We start from the raw sequence: 22,235 nt of genomic DNA, 5'->3' as shown, positions 1-22,235 counted from the left end.
ACACATTCAAACCACAGCAAAAACGTAGACTGAAATTAAATCTCACATTACGGTGTCGAAAATAGATTAAAAACAAAGAAACAAATTCGTTTTTATGTTCTGATATATGAACTCATTCATTTTGTCCTTAAAAAGTAATGTAGTTGGCGCAGTGGCTCATGCCTGTAATCCCAGCACTTTGGGAGGCTGAGGCAGGCAGACCACATGAGATCAGGAGTTCAAGACCAGCCTGACCAACATGGAGAAACCCTGTCTCTACTAAAAATACAAAATTAGCTAAGCGTGGTGGTGCACGCCTGTAATCCCACCTACTTGGGAGGCTGAGGCAGGAGAATCACTTGAACCGGGGAGGCAGAGGTTGCAGTGAGCCGAGATCACACCATTGCACTCCAGCCTGGGCAACAAGAGTGAAACTGCATCCTCCCCCAAACAAAAAAATGTAATGCAGTTTATAATTTTAGCTGTTTTGTGTCTCAATGATAAAAGAGACAAGGTTTAGGCTGCTATTTTTTTTTAACCCAAGATCTAGGGATGGTCTTCAGAGAGTCCAAAATCTCATGACAGCACCTGACCACACAGGACACATAGCGGCTATGAAGCACAGCCTGTTTTTTTCTTATCTGAAAGTTGGTTTTCTTTTTGAGAGGAAGTCTTGTTGCTCTGTGGCCAAGGCTGGAGTGCAGTGGTTCAATCTTGGCTCACTGCAACCTCTGCCTCCTGGGTTCAAGCGATTCTCTTGCCTCAGCCTCCTGAGTAGCTAGGACTATAGGCGCACGCCACCACGCCCAGCTAATTTTTGTATTTTTAGTAGGGACGAGGTTTCACCATGTTGGCCAGGCTGGTCTCAAACTCCTGATCTCAAGTGATCCGCCCACCTCAGCCTCCCAAAGTACTGGGATAACAGGTGTGAGCCACCGCGCCCAGCCCAAAGTTGGTTCTTTTTTTTTTTGACATGGAATCTCACTCTGTTGCCCAGGCTGGAATGCAATGGCACGATCTTGGTTCACTGCAACCTCTGCCTCTGGGGTTCAAGCAATTCTCCTGCCTCAGTGTCCTAAGTAGCTGGGATTACAGACGTGTATCATCATGCCTGGCTAATTTTTGTTTTTTTAGTAGAGACAAGATTTCACCATGTTGGCCAGACTGGTCTTGAACTCCTGGGCTTAAGCAATCCTCCTGCCTTTACCTCCCAAAGTGCTTGGATTACAGGCATGAGGCACTACACCTGGCAGCCTCCTCCCCCCCACCCCCCAAGATGGACTTTTGCTCTTGTTGCCGAGGGTGGAGTGCTGTGGTATGATCTCGGCTCACTGCAACTTCCGCCTCCCGGATTCAAGGGATACTCTTGCCTCACCCTCCCAAGTAGCTGGGATTACAGGCATGCAATTTTGTTTCTGTTTTTGCTATTTTTTTTTTTTTTTTCAGAAGGGGTCTTGCTCTGTAGCCCAGGCTGGAGTGCAATGGTGCCTCTCAGCTCACTGCAACCTCTTCCTCCCGAGTTTGAGCGATTCTCCCTGCCTCAGCCTCCCGAGTAGCTGGGATTACAGGAGCCCCGCCACCACATCTGGCTAATTTTTGTATTTTTAGTAGAGATGGGGTTTCACCATGTTAGCCAGGTTGGTCTCGAACGCCTGACCTCAGGGGATCCGCCCAACTTAGCCTCCCAAGGTGCTGGGATTACAGGTGTGAGCCACCATGCCTGGCCCTAATTTTGTATTTTTAGTAGAGACGGGGTTTCTCCTTGTTGGTCAGGCTGCTCTCAAATTCCCGACCTCAGGTGATCGGCCTTCCTCGGCCTCACCCAGCTGCCTCTCTTTTTTTAAATCATCTTATATTTCATTTCAAAATTTCTTTTCTAGCCAGGCGCCGTAGCTCGCACCTGTAATTCCAACACTTTGGGAGGAAGAAGCAGGTTGAAGTCAGGAATTCTGAACCAGCCTGGCCTACATGGTGAAACCCTATGCCTACTAAAAATACAAAAATTAACCGGGCATGGTTGCAGGCCCCTGTTGTCCCAGCTACTCAGTAGGCTGAGGCAGGAGAATCACTTGAACCCCAGAGGCAAAGTTGCAACCAGCCAAGATTGGACCACTACACAACCCCAACCTGGCTGAGAACGGGCCACTGCATTCCATTCTGGGCAACAGGACGAGACTCCATCTAAAAAACAACAACAACAACAACAAAAAAACTCCTCTTTTCTGGATGAAAATTAAAATGTCCCAGCTCTGTGAAATAAGCATCAGCTTGATAAGCTTGATAATAGGACTAATCAACTTTGTTTTGAAACACATTGTATTTATTATATACTTGAAGACATCCAATATTTTCCCACACAGGATTTACTAAAAAATGACAATAAAAACAACAGAAAAATCTCATAATCCATCAACAGAAAACACTAGCCTAATTTTAAAGATTGAAATTTGTCTACCGTGATATGCTTTTGTTATCAGAGTAGAGTAACAGAGTAATACCACTAAAAGATGGAGAGGGGGTGTCTTGGTAACATTCTTTTTTTTTTTTTTTTTTTTTTTTTTTTTGGAGACGGAGTTTTGCTCTTGTTGCCCTGGCTGGAGTGCAGTGGCTCAATCCTGGCTCAACGCAACCTCTGTCTCCCAGGCTCAATTGATTCTCCTACCTCAGCCTCCCGAGTAGCTGGAATTACAGGCATGCGCCATCACACCCAGCTAATTTTGTATTTTTAGTAGAGATGGGGTTTCTCCATGTTGGTCAGACTGGTCTCGAAATCCCAACCTCAGGTGATCCTCCCACCTCAGCCTCCCAAAGTGCTAGAATTACAGGCGTGAGCCACCACGCCCAGCAGTAACATTCCTGTAGTTAGACTCTCCTTTACAAAAAGGAAACATGAGGACCAGGTGCTTGACCCCAGGATTTAGAGACCAGGGCAACACAGGGAAACCCTTGTCTTAAAAAAAAAAAAAAAGAGAGAGAGAGAGAGATAAAAATTGGCCAGGCATGGTAGCTCACACCTGTAATCCCAGCACTTTGGGAGACCAAGGCGGGTAAATCACTTGAGGCCAGGAGTTTGAGACCAGCCTGGCCAAACATGGCAAAACCCTGTCTCTATTAAAAATGCAAAAATTAACCCAGTGTGGTGGTGTACACCTGTAGTCCCAGCTACTCAGGAGCCTGAGGCACGAGAATCGTTTGAACCCGGGAGGTGGAGACTGCAGTGAGCTGAGATAGCACCACTGCACTCCAGCCTGGGTGACAGGGTAAGACTCTGTCTCAGAAAAAAACAAAACCAAAAACCAAAAACTGAAAAATGAAGAAAAAATATGAATAAGGAAGTCCTGGATTTGAAAGAAAAAAATGAATAAGAAAGTCCATGGATATCAAAGATGCCCTCCAATTCCCACTGAGTGACTTTTTCAGGATGGCCCCTCATTCAGTGACAAAGTCAAAGTTTGGACACAGCACTGGGTTAAAGGCTGTTTCCGTAAAATTTATGTTTACCTGGAACCTGCGAATGTGACCTTTTTGGATATAGGCTATTTGCAGATGTACTCAAGTTAAAATGAGGTTATGTCGGACTAGTGAGGGCCCTCAATCCATTATGACTACTGTCTGTGAAATAAGAAGAGGAAATTTTGTTCACACAGCTACAGAGAGAAGATGGCCAAGTGGAGACAGAGATTCGAGTTATGCTGCCATAAAGCAAGGACTGCTGTGGCTTGCAGGCAACACCAGAACCTGGAATCTGCACAGAAGGATTCTCCCCTGTGGGCTTCAGAGAGATCTTGGCCCTCCAGATAACCTGATTTCAGATTTGTGGCCTCCAGGACTGTGAGCTAATCAGTTCCTGTCATTTTAAGCCACCCAGTTTGTGGCAATTTGTCACAGCAGCCTGAGGAGACTGACGCAGGCATCAATCAAACTCTTCTCATACCCTGTCAGGAGGAGGTGGGCAACCCTTCCTTAGTCTGGTCAGCATCCTCATCCAACAGAGAGAAGTTTGATTCTTTTAATTTTTTTTTTTTTTTTTAAATCAGACAGAGTCTCTGTTGCCCATGCTGGAGTGCAGTGGTGCAATCATAGCTCCCTGCAGCCTTGAACTCCTATGCTAAAGGCCTGGAACTTCTCCTGCCTCATCCTCCTGAGTAATAGGGATTCAGGGGCCATGTCGCCACGCCTGGCTAATTCTATAATTTTTTGGTAGAGACAGGGTCTCACTATGTTGCCCAGGCAGGTCTCAAACTCCTGCCTCAAGCAATTCTTCCACCTTGGCCTCCCGAAATGTTGGGATTACAGGCGTGAGTCACTGTGCCTGGCTAGAAGTCTGATTTTGTTTGTTTGTTTGTTTGAGACAGAGTCTCACTCTGTCACCCAGGCTGGAGTGCAGTGGTGCAATCAGCTCACTGCAACCTGCACCTCCCAGGTTCAAGTGATTATTGTGCCTCAGCCACCCCAGTAGCTGGGATTACAGGCACCTGCCACCACATCCAGCTAATTCTTGTATTTTTAATAGTGTCGGGGTTTTATCATGTTGGCCAGGCTAGTCTCAAACTCCTGACCTCAAGTGATTTGCCCACCTCGGCCTCCCAAAGTGCTGGGATTACAGGCATGAGCCACTATACCTGGCCTTCAAAATTGGTTCTAATCACATAGTGTTTAACATCACCCCAGCTTGCATAAATTAAGTGCTTAATAAATGTCATTGTTCATTTATTTTAGACTTACTTGCCAGGAGAAAAATAAAGGATATCCTAGACACAGAATAGTGAATGAATATGCAAAAAAAAGAGTAACAAGTGCAGCTCACTTTAGCAATACACTTTTTGAAATGTGCATAAATTGAATTATTTAAAGTAAAATGAAGAGCTTCAGTTTAAAACAGAACTCTAGCAATCTTCTATAACATAATGAGTTTCTGTTTTGTTTTGTTTTGTTGAGATAGGGTCTCTCTTTGTTACACAGGTTGGAGTGTAGTTGTGGGAACATGGCTCACTGCATCCTCAACCTCCCAGCCTCAGGCAATCCTCCCAACTGACGATAGGCGTGCACCATCATGCCTGGCTAATTATTATTATTATTATTATTATTATTATTATTATTATTATTTTGGAGAAGGAGTCTCTCTCTGTCGCCCAGGCTGGAGTGCAGTGGCACAGTCTCGGCTCACTGCAACCTCTGCCTCCCGGGTTCAAGCAATTCTCCTGCCTCAGCTTCCTGAGTAGTTGAGACTACAGGCACATGCTGCCAAGCTCGGCTAATTTTTTGTATTTTAGTAGAGACAGGGTTTCACCGTGTTGCTCAGGCTGTTCTCGAACTCCTGACCTCATGATCCACACATCTCAGCCTCTTAAAGTGCTGGGATTACAGGCATGAGCCACCGCACCTGCCCATTTTTGTATTTTTAGTACAGATAGGGTTTCACCATGTTGGCCAGGCTGGTCTTGAACTTCTTACCTCAAGTGATCCTCTCACCTCAGCCTCCCAAAGTGCAGGGATTACAGGTGTGAGCCACTGCGCCCAGCCTAACCACATCATTCTTAAACTACCTGACCTTTTGGAACTCACAGTTGAAGCTAGGAATTCTCTATTTTGCCACTCTGTCTACAATCTTCCATTATCTATATAATATTGCAGCTCTTCCATTATATTGTGGAATGGCTGTGAAGTAGCACAAGGCTCAATGTCAAGTGTCATCGGATACTCCATCGCACAACTAAACCCCATGTCACTTAGCAACATTTCCCTGCCCTGCTCTCCCTGCTCTTGTTGGGAAGCCTGCTCCGAGACTGTGGAACTTGGCAGGGGTGAAGGAATATCCAGTGACTGATGCTTTATGTCCAGGAATTTTCAAAGGCTGTAGATGGCTTTTGGTTTTGGGTGGTGGTTTTTGTTTTCTTTCTTACATTTTTTTCTTTATTAAAGGATTAGAATTTATAAATAACAGAGTGTACTGCACAATGGAAGATGCAGAACACAAACACATTTAACTAGAATAATATTCTTTAGCACTGGTGGTGCCGCACCTTTATTGCTAAAGACCTGCTGTTGGGAAATGCAGACACTCCCCTTCTTACACTTCAGGTTACAGCCCTGTCCAGTTAAGCAATACACTACTTCACACTGGAGACCTGAATTTGAATGAGTTACAACTAACTTTTATGTAGGGCAGCAAGGTGCATGAAAAGGAAAACAAATGAGTACAAAGGATAAAAGAATCACTCCTTTCTTTTCTTTCTTTCTTTCTTTTTTTGGGGGGGGGGATGGAGTCTCACTCTGTCGCCAAGGCTGGAGTGCAATGGCGTGATCTTGGCTCATTGCAACCTCTGCCTCCCAGGTTCAAACAATTCTCCTGCCTCAGCCTCTTGAGTAGCTGGGATTACAGGCACCTGCCATTATGCCCGGCTAATTTTTGTATTTTTGTAGAGATGGAGTTTCACCATGTTGGCCAGGCTGGTCTTGAACTCCTGACCTCAGGTGATGCACCTGCCTCGGCCTCCCAAAGTGCTGGGATTATAGGCGTGAGCCACTGCACTCAGCCCTTTCTTTCTTTTTTGAGTCAGAGTCTCGCTGTTTCGCCAAGGCTGGAGTGCAGTGGCGCGATCCCAGCTCACTGCAACCTCTGCCTCCCAGGTTGAAGTGAGAATCACTCCTTTCTATATAACACCGTGGTGTAATTATAATTCTGAGGGGATAAAGCAAATACATAAACACTAGCCTATATGGACAAAGCTGAGCTAAAATTACTGCAAAACCTTGTCCACATCATTGCTTTCTTTAAAAAATTAAGCTATAAAATATCTCTTGGTTAATCAAAGTAGTAATTATAATAATTAAATAGTCATACGTAATCAAACTCATAGTAAAATACTTAATTTTTTTTGAGACTGAGTTTTGCTCTTGTTGCCCAGGCCGAAGTGCAATGGCGTGATCTCAGCTCACTGCAGCCTCCGCCTCCTGGGTTCAAGCGATTTTCCTGCCTCAGACTCTGGAGTAGCTGACATTACAAGAGCCTGCCGCCACACCTGGCTCATTTTTGTATTTTTAGTAGAGATGGGGTTTCACAATGTTGGTCAGGCTGGTCTTGAACCCTTGACCTCAAGTGATCCACCCGCCTTGGCCTCCCAAAGTGCTGGGATTACAGGCGTGAGCCACTGTGCCCAGTCGATACTTGAATTTTTAACCACTCAAGGCAGAAATAATTTATTTCCTTTCATCCAAAATGATGATTTTTATTTTTCATCTACCTTTCTTTCATAAGTAATAATTGTAAACAGTATAACCAATACTTATAAATAAATGCATGTTTTTATGATGTCAGAATTGAATTAAACATCATTTTTTCTTTTCTTTTTTTCTTTTTTCATACTTCACAGAAGTAAGTCATTTTTTTAAAAGCTACTTTAAAAGTATATGTGTTGTGGCTGGGCGCGGTGGCTCACATCTGTAATCCCGGCACTTTGGGAGGCTGAGGTGAGGTCAGGAATTCGAGACCAGCCTGACCGACGTGAAACCCCCATCTCTACTAAAAATACAAAAAATTAGCCAGATGCGGTGGTGGGCACCTGTAATCCCAGCTACTCAGGAGGCTGAGGCAGGAGAATTGCTTGAACCTGGGAGGCAGAGGTTGCAGTGAGCCGAGATCACGCCATTGCACTACAGCCTGGGCGACAGAGCAAGACTCTGTCTCCAAAAAAAAAAAAAAGTATACATGTTGTAATCTGACCAGATACCAAAGTACCCATAATTATCTGATATGTGCCCGTTAAAAAAAAGGTATCTACTTTTACACTGGTAACAATAGAATATCCTCTTTAAATGTTTGTAATTCTTTTTGTTTTGTTTTTGAGACAGAGTCTTGCTCTGTCACCCAGGTTGGTGTGCAATGGCACGATCTCAGCTCACTGCCACCTCCACCTCCCAGGTCCAAGCGATTCTCCTGCCTCAGCCTCCCAGGTAGCTGGGATTATAGGCGCCCCACCCCAACTCCCGCCTCCATGTCCAGCTAATTTTTGTATTTTTAGTAGAGAAGGGGTTTCACCATGTTGGCCAGGCTTGTTTCGAACTCCTGGCCTCAGGTGATCCGCCCGCCTCAGCCTCCTAAAGTGCTGGAATTACAGGCATGAGCCACTGTGCCCAGCCAAATGTTTGTAATTCTTACATTTTCTGGAATAAAATTCATTAGTTGAGTTTATATTGAAGTGTAGCAATTCCTAGTTTCATACATTTTATGTATATAATATTTGAAGGATCCTGATTTTTTGCCTTCTTATTACATAGTGCTAAATACACAGTATATATGAGATTTTGCCGAGTTGAAAACCACAATTATGGATTTCAAATAAATAATACTAAACTAGTTATATGTAAAATGAGAAGGTTAGGTTTATTTATAAATATCTACTTGTATAGATTATCTTCAGATTCTCTAATTGCATGACTTAAAGTTCTCTCTGTTTTTTTGTTGTTGTTGTTGTTGTTGTTGTTGTTGAGAGAGTTGTCCAGGCTGTTCTTGAACTCCTGGCCTCAAGGGATCCTCTGGCCTTGGCCTCCCCAAGTGCTTGGATTACAAGCATGAGCTACCATGCCTGGCCTATGTCAGCTTTTTAAGAACCTTGAGATCAAAGAAATAAATGAAAAATTTCTGAAAATTTCCATATGTACTTAAAACTCTAACTATATACTATATATTAAATCTAGCAAAAAATTGATGGTTGGGAACCTGCAACCAGGATTGAATAGCCTTGTTTTATAGAAGTGTACCAAAACAGTTAGAAAAACATAGTAGCTTTTAAACAAAATTTGCTTACAAATTATAGTTTAACACAATTATAAAGTAATAAATGGCATTAAGTTACATAGATTATGTATCACGTGGCTGACCATCTGGTGCCTTCCAAAGGCTGCCAAAGCTGCTGCAAGCCAGGCTGAGGCTTGAAGAACCCCCGAATCCCTGTATCTAGAAGGATGCAGGTGTCTCTTGTCTAGGACATTTCAAGGAAATGTCTTCTCCCTATTTCCCTGCTCACGACCAATTTACACAGATAACAGGGAATCCGTAGGATCTGGAGGCTGAGAGAAAGGTGCAAAAAGGTAGAGTGACAAAAATGGACTTTTAAAAACTGTTCAGTCAGGTATTCTTTGGTTAACAAGTAGAAGAAAGCTATCCTAACCCAATTTAAAAGGGAATGATCAGCCAGGCACAGTGATGCATGCCTGTAATCCCAACACTTTGAGAGGCCAAGGAGGGTGGATCACTTGAGTCCAGGAGTTGGAGACCAGCCCTGGCGACATAGCGAGACCCCAACTCCAAAAATAATCAAAAATTTGTCAAGCATGGTGGCACATGCCTGTAGTCCCAGCTACTCTGGAGGCTGTGGTAGGAGGATTAATTGAACCTGGGAGGTTGAGGTTGCACTGAGCCATGCTTACACTACTGCACTCCAGCCTGGGCGACAGAGCGAGACTTTGTCTCAAAGAATAAATAAAAATTGATTGATTGATTAATTAAAAGGGGATGATCAGAAATCCAGAGGAGAAGATCACAGATCCCAAGTAGAAGTCACAGATGTCAAAGTTGTCAGACCACTACTCTCTCCACCTTTGCATACACCAAAAAAATGGCTGCCACTCCTCACACTACCTGACTCTCCAGCTCTGGTGTCCTCCACTGAGCTAGTGACTCAAAGTTGAAGTCTCTGGGTTCAAATTAGCAAGCAAAAGAATTGGATTGGTGCCCACATAAGCAACACATATACTAAAATTGGACCAATACAGAGAAGATGAGTATAGTCACTACACAAGGATGACACCCAAATTTGTGAGGCATCCCATGTTAAGTGGGGAAAAAGTATCTGAATGGATTAGGTGTTCTTCTCTGATCCAATCAGCTGCGGCTAGGGGGACAAGGTCTAATGGTAAGTAGCATAGCTGCCCCTGCCAGGGACTCTGTTACAAGGCAGATTTTCTGAGATGGGGAAGTGGGTAGGGATAAGAAAATTAGTATCTCAAATTCCTAGACACCAAATAGGCTGAAATGGACTTTCTGAGTTGGACTTTTTCATCTCTATCTCTCGAGTTGGAGGTTCAGGCTCTGCAGGGAAGAAGGGTCAAATCATATCAGCTTATTCTTATTCCAAAAAAGGCAGGATTTTGGTGTGTGGCACATATAGCTTGGTTATTAAAAATTGGAGTGGTCTGGCCGGGCACGGTGGCTCTCACCTGTAATCCTAGCACTTTGGGAGGCCAAGGCAGGGGGATCACTTGAGGTCAGGAGTTCAAGACCAGCCTGGCCAATATGGTGAAACCCCATCTCTACTAAAAATACAAAAATTAGCTGGGTTTAGTGGCGGGCACCTGTAATCCCAGCTACTTGGGAGGCTGAGGAAGGAGAATTGCTTGAACCCAGGAGGCAGAGGTTGCAGTGGGCCAAGATTACGCCACTGTACTTCAGCCTGGGCAACAAAGAGAGAATCTGTCTCAAAAAAAATAAATAAATAACCAACTAAAACCTGTGTCCAGATAACAGAATAGCTTTTGTTCTTCAGCTCCACATAAAAATATCACTATAGCCAGGCACAGTGGCTCACGCCTGTAATCACAACACTTTGGGAGACCAAGGCAGGCAGATCACCTAAGGTCGGGAGTTGTAGACCAGCCTGACCAACATGGAGAAATCCTGTCTCTACTAAAAATAGAAAATTAGCTGGGCGTGGTGGTGCATGCCTATAATCCCAGCTACTCGGGAGGTTGAGGCAGGAGAATCGCTTGAACCTGGGGACGTGGAGGTTGTGGCAAGCCGAAATTGTGCCATTGCACTGCACTCCAGCCTGGGCAACGAGTGAAACTCTGTCTCAAAAAAAAAAAACAGAAAGAAAGAAAAATATATATATATATTATATATATATCAATACAGATTGATCGATTGATTGAATTAGAAACAGGGTCTGGCTCTGTCACCCAGGCTGGAATGCAGCAGACTGATGATAGCTTACTATCGCCTAGAACTCCTGAACTCAAGCTGTCCCTCCCCTCAGCCTCCCGAGTAGCTGGGACTACAGGCGCTTGCCACCACGCCCCCAATAACGTTTTTTTTTTTTTTTTTTTTCTTTTTGGTAGAGATATGGTTTTGCTATGTTGTCCAGGCTGGTCTCAAACTCCTGGACTCAAGTGATGTTCCCATCTTGGCCTCCCAATGTGCTGGGATTACAACTGTGAGCCACCATGCCCAGACCACATAAAAATAACCAGAGAGGAGTGCGTCCCAGACCGCGCCCGCAAGGCGGTCCAGTCCCCTCCCATCCCACCCCACCGCCGCGCCCGCCAGCCATGAGCTCCACGCAGGTCAGCAAGGACTCCTCGTACTGGCTGTCCGCCGAGGTCAAGAACCGGCTCCTGTGCAAATATGACCGCCAGAAGGAGGCAGAGCTCCGCAGCTGGATCCAGGGACTCACCGGCCTCTCCATCAGCCCCGACTTCCGGAAGGGCCTGAAGGATGGGACTGTCTTATGCACACTCATTAACAAGCTACAGCAGGACTCAGTCCCCAAGATCAACCGCTCCATGCAGAACTGGCACCAGCTAGAAAACCTCTCCAACTTCATCAAGCCCATGGTCAGGGAAGGCATGAATACCGTGGACTTGTTCGAAGCCAGTGACCTGTTTGAGAGTGGGAACATGAGGCACGTGCAGGTGTCTCTTCTCGCCCTGGTGGGGAAGGCCAAGACTAAGAGGCTGCAGAGCGGGGTGGACATCGGCCTTAAGTACTGGGAGAAGCAGAAGCAGAATTTCGACGATGCCACCATAAAGGCTGGCCAGTGCGCCATCGGGCTGCATAAGGGGACCAACAAATGCACCAGCCAGTCGGGTATGACTGCCGACGGCACCAGGAGGCATCTCTACAACCCCAAGAACCACCTCCTGCCCCCCATGGACCACTCAACCATCAGCCTCCAGATGGGTACAAACAAGTGTGCCAGCCAGATGGGCATGACAGCCCCGGCACCCAGTTGACACCAAGCTGGGAACCGACAAGTGTGACAACTCCTCCATGTCCCTGCAGATGGGCATGCAGGGCACCAAGCAGAGCGGCTAGGTCTTTGGCCTGGGCCGGCAGATGTAGGACCCCAAGTTCTGCCCTTAAGGCACAGTGGCCAACGGGGCTCCCTTGGGCGCCAGCGACTGCCCGGGCCCGACGGAGGTCCCTGAATATCCGCCTTACTACCAGGAGGAGGCTGGCTACTGAGGCTCCCAGCACACTGTCTGCCCACAACGTCTCCCCGTCTGAGTTTTTGGGTTTTTCTGTGTTTTCGTCTTTCTTTTTTCTTAACCTGTTCAGTGTTGCCAATCAACCCAGGGTCTGTGAGTGGCGGTGTGGGATCAGGGAGCAGGTCTTTTTCCCCCTTGCCTTGGTCCTTCGTAGGGCTGAGCCACCGGGCTATGGGGGAAGGGGTCAAAGCTGTATCCCGATACGTGTAGGGTGAGGGTGTCTGCTGGCAAGTCCAGGCTGTGGGCCAAGCTGTGCTGGGGAGAAGAGACTTAGGCTTGGAGGGAACCAGTCCCCGAAGGTTTCGGGTTGCCTTGTCTCTTCCCCATTTTGTCAGCCTATCGGTTTGTGGTTTCTGTACCCACAAAGTTTCAGGAAGTATTAACAAAAGAAAAATACTTTTTTTTCCCACGAGGAATGGGGCAGGGACAGTGGAGAGGGTGCTGGGAAATGAGTCCCCTGGGAAAGGGGGCCTGGCCACCATGCTAAATATCTCAGGCTGCCAAGTGGCTGCATTTCCCTAGAACCCTCAGACCAACAGACCTCAGACCCTCAGACCTGCCCCAGGGCCGGTGGGAAAGTGAGGCCCGTACAATGAAGTGGAATTCTGCGTTGTTGGGGCTAAGCCTGACCCCCTCTCCATGCTAATCACCCCCCTCCACTATGGCCTCAGTCAGTTTTGTTGTTGATGTTGTTGTTGTTGTTGCCCAGGCTGGAGTACAGTGGCGAGATCTTGGCTCACTCCACCTCCACCTCCCTGGCTCAAGGGATTCTCCTGCTTCAGCCTCCCAAGTAGCTGGGACTGTAGGTGCTCCACCGCGCCTGGCTAATTTTTGTATTTTTATTAGAGATGGGGTATTACCATGTTGGCCAGGCTGGTCTCAAACTCCCGGCCTCAGGTGATCCGCCCACCTCAGCCTCCCCAAGTGCTGGAATTACAGGTGTGAGCCACCATGCCCGGCCCCTCAGTAGGTTTTAAGGAGCCTCCAGCCCTCCTTCTCCCCTTCTGGGCCTGACCAGCTATACTGCTCCATCTCCCCTGGCCATACGCCCCACCAAGTACTACACAGGGACCCCCACCCAGGAGAACTGCCCCATGAGATAATGTGAAATATGACTGTGGACCAAACGCAGTAAAACCTCTGTAAGAAGAAAAAAAAAGTGTGTGTGTGTGTGTGTGTATATATATATATATATATATATATATATATATATATATATATCCTGAGAGATAATATATTTATACTCATAGTTTATTGTTCCAATTATTCCAGTTTTTATCTTTCTCAAATAAGAAGAGTGCAGAATAAGCCAGAAACAGAAGTTAAATAATTTAATATTTTCATTCTATTGCCCTAATTATAATACCATTCTATGTTATTAAAAAACACACACACACACCAGGCAAGGTGGCTCACGCCTGTAATCCTAGCAGTTTGGGAGGCCAAGGTGGAAGGATCACCTGAGATCAGGAGTTTGTGATCAATCTGCCCAACATGGTGAAACCCCATCTGTACTAAAAATACAAAAATAAGCCAGACGTGGTGACATGTGTCTGTAAGTCCCAGCTACTTGGGAGGCTGAGGTAGGAGAATCCCTCGAACATGGGAGGTGGAGGTTGCAGTGAGCCAAGATCGTGCCACTGCACTCCAGCCTGGGTGACAGAGCGAGACTCCATCTCAGAAAAAAGCAAAAACAAAACAACAACAAAACACACAGACACATACACACACACATAGACAATCACATTTTACTTCTGATTTTTAAATTTGTGGTGATCCCTTGCTTTATTAATTGGCTGGTCGGGTGCAGTGGCTCAGGCCCGTAATCTCAGCACTTTGAGAGGTCAAGGCGGGTGGATCACTTGAGGTCAGGAGTTCAGGCAAGATGGTGAAACCCAGTCTCTACACAAAACACAAAAATTAGCCAGATGTAGTGGCGTGTGCCTGTGGTCCCAGCTGCTCAGGAAGCTGAGGTGGGAGGATCGCTTGAACCCAGGAGGCAGAGGTTGCACTGAGCCGAGATCGTGCCACTGCACTCCAGCCTGGGCAACAGAGTGAGACTCCGTCTCAAAAAATAAAATAATGAAATAAAATAAAATAGGCCGGGCGCAGTGGCTCCAGTCTGTAAACCCGGCACTTTGGGAGGCCAAAGTGGATGGATCACCTGAGGTAAGGAGTTTGAGACCAGCCTTGTCAACATGGTGAAACCCTGTCTTTACTAAAAACACAAAAATTACCAGGCGTGGTGGTACACGCCTGTGATCCCAGCTACTCGGGAGGCTGAGGCAGGAGAATCACTCAAACCTGGGAGGCTGAGGTTGCAGTAAGCCAAGGTCACGCCACTGCACTCCAGCCTCTTGCTCTTGCAACGGAGCGAGACTCCATTGCAAAAATATATTAATAAATAATAAATAAAATAAAACAAAATGAAAAATAAAATAATAATTTTTACTCCAAATGTTAAAGGTGTTGCTCCATTGTCTTTAAGCTTCCAATGTTGCTGTTGCGAAGCTCAATGCATTTTGATTCTTTGTCCTTTGATTGTGACCTATTAAAGATTTAAAATCTTTTTTGTTGTTGTTGTTTTGAGATGGAGTCTTGCTTTGTTGCCCAGGCTGGAGTGCAGTGGCGTGATTGCAGCTTGTTGCAACCTCCACCTCCCAGTTTCAAGTGATTCTCACAGGAGTAGCTGGGACTACAGGCAGGTGCCACCACGTTTCTCTAATTTTTTATTATTTTATAGAGATAGAGTCTCATTATGTTGCCCAGTCTCCAATTTTTAAAAAATCTCAGCAATCCTAGCTTTAATTTCCTAGCATTCTTTTTTAGTTCTTTGAATTCTCCTTATTCACAGTATTCTGGTTTTGTGTGACTGTTCTGTTTTTTTGTTTGTTTGTTTGTTTTTTGTTTTTTGTTTTTTTTTTTTGAGACAGAGTCTTGCTCTGTGGCCCAGGCTGGAGTGCAGTGGCCGGATCTCAGCTCACTGTAAGCTCCGCCTCCCGGGTTCACGCCATTCTCCTGCCTCAGCCTCCCGAGTAGCTGGGACTACAGGCGCCCGCCACCTCGCCCGGCTAGTTTTTTTTTTTTTTTTTTTTGTATTTTTTAGTAGAGATGGGGTTTCACAGTGGTAGCCAGGATGGTCTCGATCTCCTGACCTCGTGATCCACCCGTCTCGGCCTCCCAAAGTGCTGGGATTACAGGATTGAGCCACCGCGTCCGGCCTTGTTTGTTTTTTTTATGGATAGAGTGCTTTCTCTTATTTGTATGGGGTATAATAATGGTCTTTTATCCTTGGAAGTTTCCTTCTACTTCCTGCATTATTTCTGTTTCCTCTTGTTTCCTTTTTTGCCTATTTAACTTTTTTTTTTTTTTTGGAGACAGTCTTGCTTTGTTGCCCAGATTCGAGTGCAGTGTTGAGATCTCAGTTCACTGCAATCTCTACCTCTCGAATTCAAGCAATTCTTATGACTCAGCCTCCCGAGTAGCTGGGATTACTGGCTCGCATCACCACGCCTGACTAATTTTTGTATTTTTAGTAGAGATGGCGGGTTTCACCATGTTGGCCAGGCTGGTCTTGAACACCTGGCCTCAAGCGATCTGCCTGCCTTGGCCTCCCAAACTGCTGGGATTACAGGCATGAGCTACTGCATTCGGCCTATTTACTTTGGTTTCTCTTTCTCTGTCTTTAATGTTGAAAGCTCTTCTCAAATATCTGATACTTGACATTAGTATTTAAGCTTGAAGCATTACAAACTGATGGTAAACTCTTAACTTGTAGACTTGTGGTTCTCACGATAGGAAAACCAAGTTCAGTTTTTTAAGTTGGAATGAGTCTTGACTGTAGATACACACATCTTTTACTTAGGGCTACTTCACTTCTACAAAGTAGAAGCTTCCTAACTCTGGGAAACATAAACCTGATTCTGCTTTTTTTTTTTTTTTTTTTTTTTTTTTTTTGAGACGGAGTCTCGCTCTGTCGCCGGGGCTGGAGTGCAGTGGCTGGATCTCAGCTCATTGCAAGCTCCGCCTCCCGGGTTTACGCCATTCTCCTGCCTCAGCCTCCCGTATAGCTGGGACTACAGGCGCCCGCCACCTCGCCCGGCTAGTTTTTTGTATTTTCTAGTAGAGACGGGCTTTCACCGTCTTAGCCAGAATAGTCTCGATCTCCTGACCTCGTGATCCGCCCGTCTCGGCCTCCCAAAGTGCTGGGATTACAGGCTTGAGCCACCGCGCCCGGCCTTTTTTTTTTTTTTTAGACAGAGTCTCGCTCTGTCACCCAGGCTGGAGTGAAGTGGCGCAATCTCAGCTCATTGCAACCTCCACCTCCTGGGCTCAAGCAATTCTCTTGTCTCAGCCTTCTGAGTGTCTGGGATCACAGATCTTGTTGCCCAGGCTGGAGCGCAATGGTGTGATCTTGGTTGACTGCAACCTCTGCCTCCTGGGTTCAAGCGATTCTCCTGCCTCAGCCTCTGAAGTAGGTGGGATTACAGGTGTGCCCCACCATGCCCAGCTAACTTTGTATTTTTTTAGAGACTGGCCAGGCTGGTCTTGAACTCCTGATCTCAGGTGATCCGCCCACCTTGGCCTCCCAAAGTGCTGGGATTACAGGCGTGAGCCCCCACACCCAGCCTGAGTTACCACTAATTTTAAGAAGATAAACATTATAAATGATGAAAAATTAACAGAGTAAATAAAGTTTTTGTAAATATACAAAAGGAACCTGTACATTTCTCAAAAGGTCTTTTAAAAAAATCTCTGCAGGAAGAACTGATTCTCCTGCAGAGGATCATTAAAGTGAAACAGTTAATGTTGATGAAGCTACAAAATTAATGGCTCAGCTGTAATACAGTGGTGAAGCATCTAATTCCCCCAAAAGACCAATAAATTATAAATGTTTTATATAAAAAAACTTACTGTGAGCAATAAACTCAGTAACTGTATAAATATTTGTCCTCAGAAAACATGGGCTTTTAAATTTCAATCTGACAGATGTTTTGAGATAGTGATTTGTGAGACTCCACAGTCTCACAAAGTTAAGACCTCTTAACTTTCTAAGTTTGTCTACCAGTGGCCTAGAAAGACTAGGGAAGTTTTGGGAGTTTTGGGGACTTCATTTTGTAAACTCTAACTAGCATCACCCCTAGACCCAGCAGGACGGGCCCCTGCCCTTAACCCTGCATGTCACAAATAAATGCCAAAATGTGTTTATTAAATGACACACAGGTATCTTTGTTACTTGGAATCCAGCATACAGGCTGGCATTGTATGACTTGCAAACTTAAACATCCACTCCTGGAAATAACACCTATTAGACCCCGAGGAAACACTTCACATCACTTGCTCTATGTCTACAAAACAAAAGGGAACCGAATACAAATGCCATAAAGCCTTATGGTTTCTGCTGCTGTTGAAGTAGAGAAAGACCTTGCTTAGGAATGTGGGGAGGATTCCGAACAGCAGAAACAGTTAGATAAGAGAAAAGACAAAATAATTAGCTTGTCAAATAAATTCTTCCTCTCAGTGTGAAAGCAATAGCTTTTGGCTTAACAGAGTATCTTTTCTTAGTGTCAAGCATTTTCTTGCTTTTCTTAGGACATCAGAGATGCTCACAAATTAGGATGAAATTTCAGATAGGTAGCTGAGGAACATTCTGCAAAACTGAGCACTTTTATATTATTTTTAAATGTTTGTATAGATGTAACAAAGTGTGATACTGATTCTTTACATTTGTAGCAAAAAGGACATGGAATGTTAGAATTGCAGATAGTTTTTTTTGTTTGTTTTCTTGAGTCTCGCTCTGTCACCCAGTCTGGAGCATAGTGGCATGATCTTGGCTCACTGCAACCTCCACCTCCCAGGTTCGAGCAATTCTCCTACCTCAGCCTCCTGAGTAGCTGGGATTACAGGCATGTGCCACCATGCGTGGCTAATTTTTGGATTTTTTTAGTAGACATGGGGTTTCACCATGTCGGCCAGGCTGGTCTTGAACCCCTGACCAGGTTATCTATCCACCTCAGCCTCCCAATATCTACCTCAGCCTCCCAAAGTGCTGGGATTACAGGCGTGAGCCACTGTGCCCAGCCCGAATTGCAGATAGTTTAATTTTATTAAAATGTTTAATAAACTTTCATTAGATTTTCTTTCTTTCTGTGTGTGTGTGTGTGTGTGTGTGTGTGTGTGTGTGTTTGAGGTGAAGTCTCACTCTGTTGCCCAGGCTGGAGTGCAATGGTGCAATCTCGGCTCACTGCAACCTCTACCTCCTGGGTTCAAACAATTCTCCTGCCTCAGCCTCCTGAGTAGTTGGGATTACAGGTGCCTGCCACCACGCCCAGCTGATTTTTGAATTTTCAGTAGAGATGAGGTTTCACCATGTTGGCCAGGCTGGTCTTGAACTCCTGACTTCAGGTAATCTGCTCACCTGGCCTCCCAAAGTGCTGGGATTACAGGCGTGACCCACCGTGCCTGGCCTTCATTAAATTTTCAAAAAATTAGGGCCGGGTGCGGTGGCTCAAGCCTGTAATCCCAGCACTTTGGGAGGCCAAGACGGGCGGATCACGAGGTCAGGAGATCGAGACCATCCTGGCTAACATGGTGAAACCCCGTCTCTACTAAAAAAAATACAAAAAAACTAGCCGGGCGAGGTGGCAGGCGCCTGTAGTCCCAGCTTACTCGGGAGGCTGAGGCAGGAGAATGGTGTGAACCCAGGAGGCGGAGCTTGCAGTGAGCTGAGATCCGGCCACTACACTCCAGCCTGGGCGACAGAGCGAGACTCCGTCTCAAAAAAAATAAAATAAAATAAAAATTAAATTAAAAAACTTTAGCCTTATCTACATAATTTTAATTTTATGTTTTGTTATTAATTTTAGTTCATTTATTGATTGTTTTAAAGTTTTAATAGATAATCAAGGTTAGAGGAAATATAGCTTTTGGAAATATCTGAAAATAATTTCCTGATTATTTTACAATTTCCATAAAATAATGTAAATGTAATATAAAGTGGAAATGTAAAGGTTTTTTAACATTCACTTTAATGCATATTTTATACACTGTAGGGATCAAAGGAGGGCTTTCCCCTTGACCCTCTGAAGGTTCACTGAAAATCACTGTCATGAGGCAGTTTAATGGAAGAACAGGCATACAAATTTATTTGACAAGTACATAACGAGCACAAGAGGAAAATCACAGAGTCATTGCCCACCCACATTGTGATTCAGAAGCTTATAGACCACGCTAGCAAAACAGGTTGTGGAAGTAGGGAAAAGAATTCTGTTACTAGGGAGAATGAATGGGTCATGGAACAGAGATTAAATTGTACATGATCCTGTGAAAAGCTATATTCAGGAAAGCTACATTCCTGGTCTTCCAGGGAGGAGAAAAAAATTACTTTTTTTGATGGTCTAGATCTTAGGAAGATAAAGAAACTCCTATTTTACAGAGGGTGGGGGTAGGGAGAGGTGTAAGTCAGAGAGGCCTTGAGGCTTCCTCAGTTCACCGAGCCATATATGGTGGTATCGGTTTCTGAGCTCCAACAACACTTTCTTTTTTATTTTTTCTTTGAGATAGAGTTTCGCTTTTGTTAACCAGGCTGGAGTGCAATGGTGCAATCTTGGCTCACTGCAACCTCCGCCTCCCCAGTTCAAGCTATTCTCCTGCCTCAGCCTCCCAAGTAGCTGGGATTACAGGCGCCCAACACCACACCCAGCTAATTTTTTGTATTTTTAGTAGAGGCTGGGTTTCACCATGTTGACCAGGTCAAACTCCTGACCTCAGGTGATCCACCTACCTCGGCCTCCCAAAGTGTTGGTATTACAGGCGTGAACCACTGCGCCCAGCCTCCAACAACACTTTCTAAACAATTACTTTTTCTTTTTTTCTTTTTTTTCTTTCTTTCTTTCTTTTTCTTTTTAGAGACAGTCTTGCTCTCTTGTCCAGGCTGGAGTACAGTGGCTCAAACATAACTCACTGTAACCTCAAATTCCTGGGTTCCGAGCAATCCTCCTGCTTCAGCTTCCCAATTAGTTGGGACTACAGGTATGAGCCACTGTGCTAGCCCAATTACTTTTTTAATCATTTAAATGACAGAATAAGTATAGTTGAGATTATAACATAAAAAGTAAATACATAAAAAGAAAATATAGGCCAGGTGCAGTGGCTCACACCTGTAATCCCAGCACTTTGGGAGGCTGAGATGGGGGATCAATTGAGGTCAGGAGTTAAGAGACCAGCCTGGTCAACATGGCGAAATCCCATCTCTACTAAAAATACAAAAATTAGCCAGGCATGATGGCAGGCGCCTGCAGTCCCAGCTACTCCAGAAGCTGAAGCTCCAGAATCGCTTGAACCTGGGAGGCAGAGGTTGCAGTGAGCCAGATCGTGCCATTGCACTCCAGCCTGGGCAACAAGAGGGAAACTCTGTCTCAAAAAAACAAAACAAAGCAAAACAAAACAAAATTAATGTAATTCAATGTAATCTGAGGCATTACCGTGTTGTTTCTTTCTCCATTACTTTAGCTTCTATTTCTTCTGTATTTTGCAGTAACAATACTGTATCTTTACATGGTGTTTTATAGTTTCTTTTTTTTTCTTCTTCTTCTTTTTTTGAGACACAGTTTCACTCTTGTTGCCCAGGCTAGAATGTAATGGAGCGATACTCACCAAGATGCTCACCGCGACCTCTGCCTGCTGGGTTCAAGTGATTCTCCTGCCTCAGCCTCCCGAGTAGCTGGGATTACAGGCATGCTCCACCACGCCTGGCTGATTTTGTATTTTTAGTAGAGATGGGGTTTCTCCATGTTGGTCAGGCTGGTCTCGAACTCCCGACCTCAGGTGATCCGCCAGTCTTGGCCTCCCAAAGTGCTGGGATTACAAGTATGAGCCACCACACTCGGCCTACAGTTTCTAAAACACTTTTCTCACTTACAATCTCTAAAGTCCCACAACAACCTTGGGCAGTAAAACTTGCATTGACATTAGAGAAAATCATGTTTTCTTTTTCTTTCTTCTTTTTAAAATAGAGATGGGGGTCTTACTATGTTACCCAGGCTGGTCTTGAACTCCTAGGCTTAAAGCAATCCTCCCGCCTCAGCCTCTCAAAGGGATGGGATTACAGGCATTAGCCACTGTGCCTAGCCAAGAAAACCATGTTTTCAACACCATCAATGTGATAGCTTTGTGAAACCAGAGGAATGCTGGTAAACATTTAACAACCGGTAAGTGTGGTAAGTGTTTAACAATCACCCAGCTGAGGGTATGGAGAACCCTGATTATAGTTTGCCAATTTCACTGACGTAAATACGCACAACATGGCTAATTTCAAACCACCACTGTGATGTCAACTGACTCCCCAAATTTCTGAGAGTGTAACGATTAGCTCTCACAAACAGCAGGAAGCCAGTTCCAGTACACTACTTGGTCACTTTAAATTGAATCTAAGGCCAGGTATGGTGGCTCATGCTTGTAATGCCAGCACTCTGGGAGGTTGAGGTGGGCAGATCATCAGTCCAGGAGTTCAAGACCATGGGGAACATGGTGAAACCTGGTCTCTACTAAAAATACGAAAATTAGCCAGGCGTGGTGGTGCTTGCCTGTAGTCCCAGTTATGTGGGAGGCTGAGGTGGGAGGATCACTTGAGCCCAGGGAAGTTGAGGCTGCAGTGAGTCAAGATGGAGCCACTACACCCCAGCCTGGGTGACAGAGTGAGACCCTGTCTCAAAATAAAAACAACAAAAAAAGTTTCCATATCTTGTTTTTATAAGGAAAGTAGTTTTTGTCCCTTTCTTTTTTTCCTCTTCTTCCAGGCTAGACTGTGGACAGATTAAGTCAGCTTCAATAATGAGAATAAAGATTTTACTCTATGGTCAAAATGGGTTAGAAGGAACCTGGTTCCCTGAATTATCTCATAGAACAGAGCTGCCCACTCACCCTAGACTACCTGCCTACCTCTGTACTGTTATGTGAGAGAGAAATAAACCTTAATCTTTGAGTTATTGTAT

General features: G+C 45.1%; 1 non-coding gene and 1 pseudogene across 1 annotated transcript; both read left to right on the top strand.

The window, feature by feature from the left end:
- The first annotated feature begins 9,709 nt into the window (after window positions 1-9,709).
- On the top strand, window positions 9,710-9,816 carry LOC111538656. Its single transcript, XR_002730409.1, has one exon. It is a non-coding gene; the product is annotated as a U6 spliceosomal RNA (small nuclear RNA).
- A 1,488-nt stretch (window positions 9,817-11,304) lies between these two features.
- LOC111538489 lies at window positions 11,305-12,220 on the top strand (annotated as a pseudogene).
- The last annotated feature ends 10,015 nt before the right edge of the window (window positions 12,221-22,235 follow it).

This window comes from Piliocolobus tephrosceles, chromosome 5 (assembly GCF_002776525.5).
Source record: "Piliocolobus tephrosceles isolate RC106 chromosome 5, ASM277652v3, whole genome shotgun sequence".
NCBI lineage: Eukaryota > Metazoa > Chordata > Mammalia > Primates > Cercopithecidae > Piliocolobus > Piliocolobus tephrosceles.
Note: the sequence above shows the minus strand (reverse complement) of the source record. Positions and strands in the feature narration are given on the sequence as shown.